The sequence below is a fragment of the Apteryx mantelli genome, chromosome 3 (genome assembly GCF_036417845.1).
Source record: "Apteryx mantelli isolate bAptMan1 chromosome 3, bAptMan1.hap1, whole genome shotgun sequence".
Taxonomy (NCBI): Eukaryota; Metazoa; Chordata; class Aves; order Apterygiformes; family Apterygidae; genus Apteryx; species Apteryx mantelli.
Window position 1 is genome coordinate 91,400,962 of NC_089980.1, and position 14,199 is coordinate 91,415,160.

The following is a 14,199-nucleotide window of genomic DNA, read 5'->3' on the forward strand; positions in this document are numbered from 1 at the left end:
CAGTATTTGGCCAACAAAATCTATATAAAGCTCTGATTCTTCAAGTGCTGCATTTTTCCACTGTTTTGAACATTGAAGCTATTTTGTTTTACTTAAACTTCCTTACTCCCCCCTCCACTTCCCCCCCCAACCCCCCCTCCCCCCCAAACCTCCAGTCAAACCAAATGGTCCAGTTTATTCTCATCTTTGACCTAAAATACCACTGCCTCTGGTCACATTAGCTTAAGCAACAGATAAGTAGGCTTTAGCACCATCTAGCTAATTCCCAACGTAACATACTTCATTGAAGAAGCTTTGTAAATCCTTTAGGAAATGTTGTGCTTCCATTTCTAGCAATCTCACACATGTTCATTTTTAGTCCCCATGTGATAAAATGTGCCCTAGTTGCAAGCACAAGGCTGTCTGGAGGGACAAGCACTAGTGAGAGGGTCACTCTGGTTTTGTGCTGTGGTATTTGCACTTCATGATAGGTGTGGCAGTGCTGCCCCCATCAGCACTGGTTATGCAGCCTGCTACTACTCTTCTCAGTTGATTTCAATGAGGCAGTCACTCTACCATGAAATGGATTTGCAGTTTCATTCTGATGGCTATACAACACTGTAAATATTTCAAGGAAAATCCCAGGAACTAAGAAAGATGTGGAAACAAAGCTGCAAATATTGTATGTCTAAATTTACATTTTACTATTTCAACCTATGATTTGTAAGAGAAATGACATTAAAACTGTTTATTATGTCCTATAATAAAACACAAACAAGAGCAGAGAAACTCTGCTCTTTTTAAGCAGTGAGTGGTCTGACAAGCATAATTGCTTTCTGCAAGAATAACCACATTTGTCCTTTTTTTCTTCCTTTACTGTACTCACTATACAAACATTATATTTACAGTGTCTAGAAGACCTACAAGATTCAGATTTAACTCATTTAGTATCTTAGAGACTTGCAACAGTTCTCTGCTGCCAAGGTAAAAATTTGCTGTATGTGCTGAGACTGCTTCTTTTAGTCTTCTAATCTTGTTTTCATTTGTGCACCTCTGCCATCAAGCAATATGCAACTGGACTACTTTAACAGTGGCTTCATTTCATTTACATAGTGTCAGGGACATAATAAAATTTTCACATGGAAATTACAGAAAAATCTGAGCATTAAGGGACCTAAGTTGCTTATGGATAAAATCCTTAAAGTTTCAGCAAGATGAAAATTTTCAAATCATAAACCTTCTATTAGAGAAAAATGATGATTGTGGCAAAATGAATTTTATTAGCTAGCAGTAACACTTAAGTTTAATATTTACAGCTGAGTTAATGCAGGACTTGTAATTTTCCAGTAATGCAGTTGGTATCAAGTTAGTAAAGGAATGCTGTGAACTTATCCTTTTGCTGCATTAAAGGAATAAAATACATTAAATATTAGTTGAAAATGAATGGAAAATACTATACCAATGTAACCTAATTTTTTCCCCTCTGTTAATGATAATTATACACTCAAAGTGCAATTCAGAAAAAGGACAAAAAATAAAATATAAGACAGTTCCAAAATTTAACAGATTTTTCCTGGCTAAACTACTTATACATTCAACATGGTAGAATTTTTTGGTTACTTAAAGTAGGTTGATATTGTATTTAAAAGCACTCATAATATTTAAACTGACTTCCCCTCTACTCAGCCCTGGTGAGGCCACACATGGAGTGCTGGGTCCGGGTCTGGGCTCCCCAGTATAAGAAAGACACGGAGCCCAGTGAAGGGCTACTAAGATGGGACTGGAGCATCTCTCATATGAGGAAAGGCTGAGAGCTGGGACTGTTCAGCCTGGAGAAGAGACGAATGAGGGGGGATCTTATCAATGTGTACAAGTATCTTAAGGGAGGGTGTCGAGAGGATGGAGCCAGACTCTTTTCAGGGGTGCCGAGCGACAGGACGCGAGTCAACGGGCACAAACTGAAACACAGACACTTCCATCTGAACATGAGGAAAAACTTCTTCACTGTGAGGGTGACAGAGCACTGGAACAGGTTGCCCAGAGAGGTTGCGGAGTCTCCTTCTCTGGAGATATTCAAAACGTGCCTGGACGCAATCCTGTGCAACGTGCTCTAGGTGACCCTGCTTGAGCAGGGGTGTTGGACTGGATGATCTGCAGAGGTCCCTTCCAACCTCAACCATTCTGTGATTCTGTGATTTCTTTCAGAAAACATGGAAAATCACAATTAAATGACTTCATAATAGGTAGATAGTTGACTTTTTTGCAGTAGTGAATTTTGAAGAGGATCTGTATTTTGGATAGCATGGGTAAACTGTTGAGATCACAGAATCACAGAATCACAGCTAAGATGTGTACTTTTAATTTATTATTATGGTATATAAATCAACTTGTTTTTACAGTGTTTAGTATCCCTAAAAGTTAGTTGAATAAGTTGCAGATTTTTTTTCTGTATATTTCTTTCTCAGTTTCAGTTAGGTTCTGAAACTAACACTTGGGCCCCTCTGGGGAATTTTATGGTGTAGAATTCACCTGGAACTCACCAAGCACATTTCATCGGCCACGTGTTGAATGCTAGTACAGAGCGTACGATATATCTGTAATATTCTAGTTACTTTGGATAGGTCACCCTAATATGGATAAAAAGTACTTTTTTTCCCCTTTTTTTTTTTTGGTTCTATACCCACTTTTTCCATTACAGGGATCATTTGCTCCCATTGGGAGCAATAAGTTTCATAATTCAATTCATTAAAATGCATTAACTAATTGTCTTCATTCTCTTGCAGTTAATTAAACCAAATTAAGTCAATTATACTTTTCTATCTCTGACTTTTCTTTTGCCTAATCTAAATTGGAAAAAGTGAGCCTTAGCTTGAAAAGAAAAAAATAAAATATTCCCTACAGCAAAAGCGGAAATCTTAATATCATACTGTGAAGATAGCTAAAAGTCAAAGTGATATAAAATGACTTTTAGCCTAATGTACTTATTACAAAGATTGATTACTTGTCTTTTTTTTTTTTTTTTTGAAAACAATGACATAGCTTTACAAAATGGACATAAAGGTATGTTGCATTAGGCATTTCAACAGAAGACAGCCATTGTATAAAGTTGTCATGATATTGCACTGATTTCAGCAGCTGAATTTTATTCCTGGAGTCAAATAATCACTGTATTCCTGCTGAAAAAAAAACAAAAAAAAAAACAGTTGTTTTTAAATATATCTGTTCTTCTTAAAGAACAGTCTGTACATAATTTTCAGTTTTGATTAGCTGCAAGAAAACAATGAAGTTAACTTTTTTAATAATAATTTCATTCTTTGTTTTTATTTCATTTATTTTCTCCTTACTTAGCAACTCTTTTTTGGTTGAATTCTTATTATGCTGCTGTTACCTTGATGTCATAAAAATTACTTTAGAAAGATTTTGTGGCAATAAAATAGAACATTTCCAGAAGTACCCCGCCTTGAAAATTAAAAGCCCTAAAATGTTCCTGACCTGTGGAGACAGTTGAAGATCACAGTAGAAAGTATAAAACCTTTAAGAGTGTGATAAAATCTAATGTGGATTGGCTTTTCAGCTCACTTTCATTTCCCTCTGTTAACTATGATTTTGCACACAAACATTAAAAATGAGCAGCACTTGTGTTACTTCACAAGTGGTGTTGGATCAGTCTAGTAGGCGACCACAGGTGACCCATAAATTTTCTCTGTGCTTTTTCTCTCCTGGTACCAATGTGCAGCAGAAGACCAAGGGCCTAGGGGTGCGAAGATAACAAGCATTTCCTGTGAATCATTCAACTGACTAAAGCACTCTCATTTCCAAATGAGCTCAGAGCAATTTGCAGTATCAGGTATTTAATCTGGTCAGGATACAGTTTGGGGAAATCACAGAGATTAAAAACTTTCTGCTTTCGTGTTACTCTGCAGTCTCTTTGCTCCCTAAGAAATGGAAACTCAGACATCTCTGCCTTGAAGCTGCGCTTTCTGGGTGAGGCATTATAGTCACTAAATGAGACATTTCTCATCCCTTTCACTCTCTGCGTTTGGAATTAGACATGATGACCCAGTTACAAAAAAAGTCTCAATGAAGAGATGGGATGGGACAAAAGATCCGAGACACTGGTTTAGACGGATCTATTCTCTTTTTTATGCTTTTATGTTGCATTTACTTTCATTTTTATCCCAAGAAGCATCAGAGAACTTCTTTCTTTATATGGCAGATACTTGACTTCAGTTCTTCTCCAGGTGATTTGCCACAATAGCTACTATTCTATCACATGCATCAACCTCCAAGGATCTCTAGCTACCTGTCATCCTTCATTGCCTGTATCTTCTCAATAGTTTTCTAAACCTGGGCTCCCAAATTTGTTTTTCATTAAAAGCAGCAGTCTTAGGAACATTCAGATTAATTCCAATTTTTTCGCAGTCCATCTAATTCACCCAAGCTGACCTCTGGAAACCTGAGATATTAGGAGCTTAATGAATAAATTCATTCAGAAATATGCATTTTTTTTTCCATTAAATCTAAAAGAATGTTTTTTAATGTCATATCAGTCTTGATCCTTATCCTGCTTCTTTTCAGAAAAACTTGAAAGTGTATTTCCATGGCCAAAACATGTCAGGTAGCTAAGAAAGAATATACTTGTCTTCATAAATAGAGCAAAGACTGTGTTTCTCTTTCTCATCAGGTACATATTAAGGCATTAAAATCTAACCCTACTTATTGCTTTAAGGAACTGAGACTTGTCTGTTGCAGTGTCTAGTCAGAACAAATCTATCTAACAATATTTTCAAATTTCTTTTCTGTTTCCAAGAACATTGCCCATGAGTTAGAATATATCTCTAGGGGGGAATAAAGGATGATAGTGATCTATTCCTATACCTTTCCTCTTCAAACACTCCATTACTTTTCTATATATGAACTACCCTATATAACAAAATAATAATAATAATAATAATAATAATAATAATGCATGTAAACTAAGTAGCTCCTTTGCCAATTTTTGCCTCTTCTGTCTAGCACATTGGGTGCATGCACGGTGACAAGCTCCCACACCACTGCCCTCTAACACTTTAAAGATTATCTTGCTTTTGCTAAAGCCAGGAATAGCACTGACCAGTCTCATTACTGAATGTTACAGAGGTCTCTCTATGCTAGGGAGCGTGTTCTAAAATCAAAGGATGGTATAGCCAGCTTGTGTTTATCAGGAACTTCACAGCATCCTATGGTGTCAGGGTTACTAGCTGGTGTTTCAAGATAAGGGTATGCACTGGAAAATGATAGCCAGTCTGATCTCAAAGGGTTGGTTTGAATAGAGAATGTAACATTTCTCATTCAGTGGTATTGTGCATTGAAACCTTCCTAAAGCCAGGAACAGTGTGTGGGAAAATAATAGCTCCAGGGCTGTCTTTGCTTCTGCATCTGGGTCTCTTTTCTGACTCTAATCTTAATTTTCCTTTACATCAGAGGGCTGGAACAAGCTAGCATTCAGGCACAAGGTCCCACTGTCGGTGCACTCGGAGGCGCAGGACTCTGAAAGATATGTTCTGTTAGTAAAATACAACTTCTCTTAAACAGCACGCAAGCTTACCAGGGATGTTTTTCCAAAGCAGGCAGTAAATAGTTTATAGTCCCACAAGACATTTGCTTCCTTCCAGCTCTTAATGTTTCTCCTCTTCCTTAAACAAATACAGATGCAATGGGTCAGACTTTCTGTGAACAGTGCAAAGGTGCTTTCAAACCTCAGGTATCTTATTTTCTCTTAGATGGTTCTCCTTTCTTTTCAGAGCAAAGAGATATGACTAGAGAGAAGGAAAAAAATCTGAAAATAGATCTTGGTTCTAGCCATCTGTATCTATTATTTCATATGTGTGATGGTATTTGAGGCAGACAAAAATTAGAGACTATAAAGATGAATGAATAGCGGTAATTATTTGTTGATCTTGCTTCAGTATATCATATATACTACCAGATGCCTTAGAAATAACAGCTTTAACAATGGAATGGATATGAAATTCTCATTAACAGCAAAGAATCTTTATATTCTTATCAAAGGCAATATAAAATTCTTAGCTTATGTGCTGTCTTCTGAATATTTTACCTGTGGTTATCTATATATTTCTGTATATAAAACAAACAAGTAGCTTTCTCTGAAAAATATTTGAGATAGAAGATAGCACCTTGCAAAAGTATATATTTGGAATATCATTGCTCTGCATAAGGCACTCCTGAATTTTGTGCTGTGGCCAAATTCATGAGATTTAGTCCTCTTCCCAAATGTATAGGCTCACATAATTAAAGCTATCTTCTGTGGCTAACCACAGAGAAGAAAATGATGAAGCCAGCCTACCTGTCTCCCTAACTTAAATGATCCAGTTGGGTCAACTGAGAGATGGCTTGCAACATGAGGGCACTTTTTTAACACATGCTCATTGGCCCCTAGGAAGACACAAACACTGGTATTCCTGAATTTAGGAAAGCAAGGTAAAAAAATTAGAAAAATTAATTTACTGATTGAAAGAAAAGTGTTTTTTATTTTTTATTTTTTTGGTGATTTTATTTTTGCCCTTTTTGTTTCCTTCTAAAAACTATTCCATGAACAGAAAGCATTGAGAGACATCAAAAAAAAAAAAAATTGAACTTTGATTAAGAGTTTCTAATAAAAAGGCAGTCAAGATAGAAAAAAATAGGAAAGCATTCTTCCCTGAGGGTGCCACCCCAAGGAATGTTCTCATCAGCATCTTTCAGGACTTTTTATGTAACAGAAAGGTACAGATTAGACAGTAGAAAAGTACTTTTTAATCAATTTTAACCAGAGAAATATTAGAAAACAAGTCCAGACATCCATCTAGTAATCATGCAAAGAAAAGGGTGGTGAATTCGTGCCTTGGTGGAATGACTTTTTCAGTGCAAAATTAGTTGCTTACATTAGATATCTTGATTTAAGATAAGATGTTGTCCCACTGAGTTCACATTGATAGGGTTTACAGCTAGTTAGAACAACTGCACAGGGAAATCACACCTTAATATTTAGCTAAAAAAAAAAAAGAGAGAGAGAGGGAGCAAAAAGAAGGTAGAGTGTTCTGAAAGATAAGAAAGACAAGTCTGTGATAGGCACTAAATTATATGAAGATAAATAGCTAAAAAAGACAGTGATTGTTGTGTATAAGGATATAACTGAAATGTGATATAATCTGCATTCATGAGGGATTCCATTTCCTAGCTCTGGGATTTTTGGACTTAATGTTTTTCAGATTTGTCTGCATGTTGCTTTTGTTGATATACTTTGTTTTGTGGGGGGAGGAGAGGGGGAGAGAGATGGGACACCAAAGAGAAACAAATCGCCAAAATTAATAAAAGTCACCCCAACGAAAAAGAAAAAATAGTAACTGGATTTTAATTTCAATTCCTCATTTCTATGTAACTACAAAAGACTGAAGGCCATTAGTCCAAAGTAAAAAAATACCAAAAGATGCATTATTTCATTAAAATATGCTGTATATTAACCTCTATATACCTACAATAAAATTAGCCATGAAAACAGACATGAACTGGTATGTTGTAGCCATCATTCTTCCTATCACAACTGAAAGGACCCTGGAGAGAAACATTCAGTCTTCTTGATTACTATGACATTTCTAATTACGAATGTTCTTCTATGGTAACATTTAGTGAGAGATCCTTGATGGAGACAGTATCAGAAAACTAGGTCGGTCCATATAGTGCTATGTTCTATTTCCTATTTTTGTTACTAAAAGAAGACTAGAAGGATCTTTTGAATTTTGTTTCCCTGTCCAAAAAGTGTGTTGTTTACTGAAGGGCTGTCCAATGACTGTGCCCACACATAGGACTTGTCAGCTCAGGGAAGGACGAGCATGAGGAAATGGAAGGCCCAATGCCAGGTTACTTCTTTCACATCTTAGATTCTTTTGCACTAAAATCACCTGGATGAATTTAGCCTATGTCTAATTAATGTGCCACGCACTAGATTTACTATCATAAGTTGCTGGATAACAAGAAAATTGCAAAAAAATCACTAAAATTAGCACTTTTCATCTACATTAATTTAGCAAATTGATGACTTTGAAATAGCCCCAAACCAGAAACAAAGAGCACTCATAAGACATTGCTAAATTAGTCTTTTGGTAACTGTTTCAAAAACAAAAACAAAATTAGGTGTGTTGATGCAGAACATACAGAAACAAATAGTGGTGGAGAACAATGAAGAAGTGTAGATTAATCAGTGACATCCCAGTCTTTTTAATCATCTTTTTTGTTAAGGAGATCTTCAAAAAAGAAGACTATATGCTACTGTAAAAGTAGAAATATGACCAGTTATAGAAGTTAATGCAACTGAATGTGACCTGTAACTATATTTTCACATACTGGGTCCCACTGGTTATTATCACAGGGTTTTGACCATTACCTGAGTTAGGTAGTTTTCACACAGTTTAGAAACTGTAACTTGTTAACTTCTAACTTTAATATTGGAAATAAACATCAGTCTCCTCACTGAGATATGCTGTTAGGCGAAAAACTGTGGACCCGAACACTTTGGGTCATTAGCCATCATGCTGATGTTGGTAGGTAGGTATGAAGCCTGACCCATAGATTTATTTTTGAGAAAGATCATACAAAATTAATTTACCTAATTATACTACTGATGTAAATTCCCCTCCGATTCACTGAAATTAATTTTCTGTACCATATTCTTTAATGCCATTATACCACATTTTAACATAGAAGGGGGTGTATGCATTCCCAAAGGGCAAAAGGAGGGGAGAGAGTGGGAAAAATCCCTTGCATCTGTATGCTTAAGTTTGTTGAAGTTTCTAAATTGCAGATAACCAGGACCACCAAGTTATTCCCAGGAAAGTAACCAGTATTAGGAAATCTAAAATAAAGAAACAATAAAGCCCAAACCTAAACCTCAAACCTTGCTTTGGCAGGGATGGACTAAACCTTTAATAGACAAATATATAAATTTGAGGCCAGAAGAGATAATCAGTATGGTATCAGACTAGACTAAGTAATTTAATCAAATTAATCTTGTGCTTAGCTCCATGCTTTCTGGTTGACTAAAATATATGTATAAGAAAGGCAGCTATGGTCAACTAAAACATAATTTATTACAGCCCTTAGCAGTTTATTCTGAAACAAATCCCTCAGTGTTTAAAAGAGAAAAAATAACTGCCTTAAAATATTTCTCAATGCTCTTGTGAATTTGTAAATCAGTTTCCTTCCTGTGGTTCTTGTTTTGCCCTTCTCCATTTAAGTCTAAAAGACTTAATCCCTGGTGTACCAATTTACGGCTACCTGCCGGGGCAAGCTATGGAGTGCCTGAGGGTTGTGGTTTCCTAATCACCCATATCAGAGGATCTCTTGGACTGCAGCACTGTTCCCATTCAGCCTGAGATGTTAGTGATTTCTTTGCACAGCAGCCAAGGTGCATGTGGGGTTCGGGAAAGCAGGAGGGAGTCAAGAAAGGAAATCTGGATGAAGCTGGCACAAACATTCCTATTCAAGAAGTGCTACAGGGAGCAGTAGCCAAGAAATATTCACAGCCAAAATCTAGAACAACTTTTGAAGCTTTTGTCCTGGATTTTTTGAATCACTCCATCCGTCTCATATATCCTATAATCTAATTGTTTTATGCTTGTTATGCAAAGTTCAGGACTGGATTCCTATTTCATCTTTTTCCTATCACAGTATAAATGAAGCTATCAGTTCAGAAAAAATGCATAGGGAAAACAGTAATAAAAAAGCACTCACAATGCTTATGTCACCCTAAATTGCAATATTGATGCTAATTATTCATAAGATCTTTGTGAGATCTTTCACTGCAGTATTACACACATCTGGAGTCTAGTAAGGAAGTGATCTACCAAGAGTATGATTTAAGAAATTTTCAATATAAAATAAATAAACCTAAACTGTCAGTAGACACCAACAGAACAGAATAAGGGAATCTATATAGATAGTTGCAGTTTAGCTTTCATACCTTCAATTTATGGCCCAAGCTTATTCCATTCTACACCTTCTATACGCAGTCTGTGGATATCCAAAACAAGCATAAACTACTTGAACACTGTTTTAAAGCATGAGATCTCCGTTTTTATATACCTTCAAATTCATAAACAAACGAATGAATTTTTTCTAAATTTGGACATAAAAATTCACCATTAGGCTAGTAATGAGTATAAAATTTTGAGCTGATAGGGTCTTCTTTTCCCATGGTTATGTGTCTAAACACAGGAGCTTATAATAGGAGTGCCTTCTCAAACGTATGTATAGATTTGCTAGTGTGATGCTGTAATAAATTGAAATTATTGAACTATATGTGGAATGTGATTGAGATACAGTGATGTATAACATTTGAATTAGAACTGGGTAAATTTAGGGAAAACTACTTGGCAAGCAAGATGTCCTTTTAATTTAAAAAAAAAAGAGAGAGAAAGAGAGAGGGAAAGAAGGGGTATAAAACTATAATGCTATTAAGTCCTTAAAGTGTCTCTAAAATTGGGCACTGACACAGAAAATCAGAAGAAAATTCTGGAGTAGTGAGTCTAAAGCATTATTTTTTCATTCCCTTTTTTCGCTTTCTGTTCTCAAAGATTCAACCTCTGCAGCTAGAGGTTGAGAAAAAAAAAAGTAAATGGCATTAAAGTAGAAATACTGTGTATGCAATAGTATGATACCTAAAGTACAGATTGTTTCCTTCCTCCAATAGGTATATTCCAGAGTTTATGTTTCTGTTATATTGCTTTTCTTTTCCACTGTAGTGTAAAGATACTCTGCCCAACCATTGCTGTGGTCCAGTCACGACAGCCTGGAGCTCAAAATGGGCTATTTCGTCCTACTTCCCAGGTAGCTTGCTGAGACGGCAGCAGTGTTTAAACTCACTCAGGCTTCTACAACACTGAACAGATGGTGTAAATCAGCCCTGAGATGCAGAATCCGCACTGTCCCTCTTTCCAACTCAGCTTAGTACATATTCGTTCGTATTGAAGGAGAACGTGTAGCTAGGGACACACCCTGCTAGGCACTATACAAGCACAACAAATTGAGAGTTTTTGTCCAGGGAGCTTAAAATTTAAGTCTGAAATGAGAGACAGCAGGTGGATAAGATGGATGGAGAGGAAACACAAAAATAGCAGTAAGACAGCTGTAACCAATGTAGTAAGCAGTGGTCACACCAGCTGGCTAATCACTGGTGAGCATTTTTTAATATTACCACAAAGACAAGCTTGAAGGAAGGATTTAAAGTGAAGGTGGTAATTTTTTAGAGTTGCTTCCATACAGAAATGGGAATGTGAGAGAATGACATTGCTTGTGTGAAAAGTGTAACAAACATTATCATAAACAAGGCATCCCAGCCAGCACGGTGGTGGGATTCTGTCTTTCTGATGTATGTGTACAGTTAGAATGAGGTGGGCATCAACCTTGAAGGGTTTGAAAACTGAAGATACAATGCGGCTCAGCATAAGAGCTCCAGTAAGGAAGGGTTGTGTTATGTTATGATTGAGGCAATGACCAAAAAAATGATTTGCACAAATTCGCCGAGGAATACCTTAGGTGGGTTTAAAGAGACATGTTTAAACATGATTAGGAAAGAGGTGACAAAGCTTCCTTCCTCAAAATGCAACATAAAAATCTCATCAGCATCCCTTTGAGCAGTGGGGTTTGGGAAGATGAGCTGGACTTTGGGGAGGATGTTTTAGAGTATTGGCAGGTCCACCTTTTCCCCTCAAAAACAGCAAATCAAAATGATTCTTCCTATTAGAGCACATGGACCTCTTAGGACCTATGATATGCTCCATACGCAGGATATGTGGAGACTTCCGATGTCTGAAGTGTCTTGCCTTGGCAGGAGAGACACACAGTTCTGCCATGAGGGAAACCACCCTTCCTTTTTATCAGCATCCAGAACGTGCCTATAGTTAAGCTAAGAAAATAGTTAGAGCAGGTTTGCTGTTTAAAACTGTAGTCTTTCAGTGTTGGTCCCTGGTCTCAGAAGCTTCTATCTGTCTCTCTATCCTCTTCACAGATAGTTTCAACAACTTGAGCTCTCCTCTTCACAACAGTGATTTCAGGGGTTTTAGCCCTCCCCCACCCACCCCACAGGCAATATCAGGTGCCCAGCTCAACTCCAGACCCCACAAATCTGCACACCCAAGCAGTATAGCAAACCTGCATGTACTGAACAAATGATCCACACGTTTCCTTCAGTTAGGACTTGCTTGCAAGACTTTCAGTGTGGCCTCTGAATTCTAGTCAATATTTACTCTTCTTTGGCTTTGCGCCTATTTCTTCCTCTTCCTAAATCAAACGTAAATAGATTCCAATTTAATAGTAGAGACTTACAGGGGTAATATATGGTAGTTTAATTTATACATAAGCCACAGATTTACAATAAGGTCATTTATAAGCAAAGCATTTATCCCATTTATTTCTGGATCTGTTAAATGTGTTTATTCAACAGTTATTGGAAAATTAATAAACCCACCTTTTATTTTAATGAAATAAATCTTGTACAGATAGCCTTTCCTGTGGAAAAAATATGTATAATACCCCAAACAGTTGTAAAAAAAATTTTATGTTCTACTGTGGGAATACCACAAAGTTAAAAAATATATTTCTAACTGGCATTTAGTACCCACAAAATAGTGCCTTCATAGTATCTACTATTATTATTACAGTAAGAAATGAAGGGTATTAAGGAAAGAAGATTTTTTCTCTGCCGCCAATTTGTTTGTTTTATACACTTGACAACACTTTGAGGATGGCAGTCATACGCCTGATGTCAATTGTTCTCACACTGGTACACAGAGGCAAGGGATACTTTGAACCATATTAAGCAGTAAAATCAATTATTTTGTCAATTCATCTTGTTCTGCAGGTGGTCCACAGAGAATATGAAGATTCTTTATTCAAAAAAAGTTTAGGAACCTCTGTCTTGTATTATATGAACATTACCATGATGATCTCATACATTTTTCAAGGTGCATAATTTTAATTTCTGAATCAGAAAAGCAGAATGTGAAGCAGAATGTGAAGATGAAAGTCATGTTAATAAGCTAGGACAAGCTATTTTTTGCATCTGAGTGAAAGGTACTTCCATACATCAGAGGAGTGCCAATTAAAAATTACTTTTACAGAGACTACACAAGGAAACAAGAGAATTTTAAAAAATCAAAACAAGCTATTGAAATTGTGCCATGTGAGGCCTTAAATGAGTCAGCTTAAAAACAGTGTAACTTGATGTTGCCATAGTCATTGTGGGAAATAAAGCAAATGAAAGAGTGGGAAAGCTAAAAGACAGACCAGGTTTATGAATTTTGACTGATAGATAAGTCTACCTGAAATCTTAAAAAAAAAAAACAACAACAACAAAACCCCCTACTAGTATAGGATTCAAAGTAAAAGAGACTGGCATGGTGAGTGATGTGGTTCCTCCTAATAATGGCATCTCACTGTCTCAGTTCTGCCTTGCTGGAGTAATAAGAGCTCATGATTCTGTTCCCCACATTACTGAGAGTAAAAACATCAGTAACAATATAAAATTTTATGGATTCTCAAAATTCCAGTGCAAATGTTTGTCTCCAGAAGATAGTAAACCTAACCAGAATAGAACAGAGGTGTTGAATAAAAAAGGAGTCAAAGATACTTTAAACAATCCCAACAAACATTTTTGGTAAATTTTGGTGAAAAATGGAAATCAATACAAACAGGCATCATTAGAGTGCTAAATTCAGCTGTCATATGAACAATAGTGTACAATGAACATGTGATTAATCAGAAAACACATGGAAAATGATAATGTAGTGTAACAGATACTGATCTGACCTTCAGAGTGTGACAAAACCATCGTGATTTTAACTGTGAGAGGATATAAAGGAACTTTAAAAAAGTAACTATTTTTCACCTTTTTACCTTTTTTTCCCCCCTTTGCTTTTCTTCTGCTACTGGCATTTGTTTATTCAATGAAATCCAAACAACTACATCTGGTGCCTAGGAGTCTATTAGGCTTTGCACAGCTGTAAGGGTCCGAGTGCGAACATCAAATTGCAGGATTTAGGCTCACATATTGTAAGAAGTTTCAGAAGACACTGCTCTATCAACATAGAGCTCACTACAGGACAGGTTTTACTGCTTAAAAGACTCAGTTTGCACATATGCTGAATATGCTGAATTCTATATGAGTGTAGAAGAACGCCCTTGTAA